Genomic DNA, 1,235 nt, shown 5'->3' with positions numbered 1-1,235 from the left:
TCAGGTTGCTGTGTGTTTTTTTTAAAAAGACGTTTAATAAAGTTTCCTTTGAATTGGAGCACGGTTTTATGAGTGTAGGTCATGAAGGTGCAACAGTCGTGCTTCAACATTTTCAAGGCTGCCATGTGGGTGGTGCTGAAGAAGAAGAAAAATAAGTTATTCTTACATGCCCACCACATGACTCATATCACATAATAGAGGGTGACAATATTTCATCAATAAGACAATAATCTCTTTCGGTCCCTTTCTCCCTGTACGCACAATATAGTGAAGAAAAGTTTGCAGATGTACCTGTACTCTCTCACTCTCGCTCTGTAGAGCCTTCTTTCTTTTTTATATACCAGTGACAATATTTTGCAAAACATATCACTCCCTTAGTATCAAGATAATGTCACTTGATTGAAGGTAATTCTTAAAACCAGTTGATTTGATCGACTTCAATCTGTTCATACTGACACATAAACGGCATAACGACATAAACAGGAGCTCACAATGCAAAGGAACAGTATAACACACTTGCGTCACTCCACACTCCCTATACAGACTATGTTATATGTATACAGTATATTTATCACCCTACATACTGTATGTAAATTCAACATTCAGTATTATGCTTATAGCTATAACATTACTGTAACTCTATGCCCATGCACTGTAAGGCTTAGCACTTATTCCACATAATCCCTCCTACTCAGTATAATAGTATGTTGTTCCATCGCACTGCCGAACTCTCACCCACGGCTGCAAAATATTGCGTGCCGTGCATGATTGCACATAATGATAGAATGCTTTTTTTTGTATTTCTGTGTAGAGATAGAATAATAATGCGATGGTATATTGATCTCCCTGGAAGGGTGATCAGAGATCAGGTTCACGTTCAGAGAAGCTCTTCTGTAGCTGGTAGGGATTCAGGGTGGGAGTCACCCCGCTGCCACAAAGAACGAGGTCCCACCGAGATTTGAACTCGGATCGCTGGATTCAAAGTCCAGAGTGCTAACCATTACACCATGGGACCAGATGTACAGTTTGAACTCTGTTGTATGTCCTGCACTGCAGTGTGAGGTGCAAGTTGCCCCTGTGATGTAGTATTAGGCTACTTGGTGAACAAAGTGATTATTTTTGTGTGTGTGTGTTTGGGCAGGATAGAGTAGGGACGCAGCTGCTGAGTATGGGAAGCCAAAAGGGTCACAATTCCCCTCTCATCAAAAAACTTTTGGCTTTTCGTAGCAGAGCGA

At 41.0% G+C, this 1,235-nt stretch overlaps 1 non-coding gene across 1 annotated transcript; it reads right to left on the bottom strand.

Moving 5' to 3' along the window:
• Positions 1-943: 943 nt before the first annotated feature.
• On the bottom strand, positions 944-1,015 carry trnaq-uug (transfer RNA glutamine (anticodon UUG)). The gene has a single exon. It is a non-coding gene; the product is annotated as a tRNA-Gln (tRNA).
• Between the last annotated feature and the right edge of the window lie 220 nt (positions 1,016-1,235).

The sequence above is a fragment of the Centroberyx gerrardi genome, chromosome 14 (assembly GCF_048128805.1).
Source record: "Centroberyx gerrardi isolate f3 chromosome 14, fCenGer3.hap1.cur.20231027, whole genome shotgun sequence".
Taxonomy (NCBI): Eukaryota; Metazoa; Chordata; class Actinopteri; order Beryciformes; family Berycidae; genus Centroberyx; species Centroberyx gerrardi.
The sequence above is the reverse complement of the archived record's forward strand: the minus strand, read 5'-3'. Positions and strand labels throughout refer to the sequence as shown.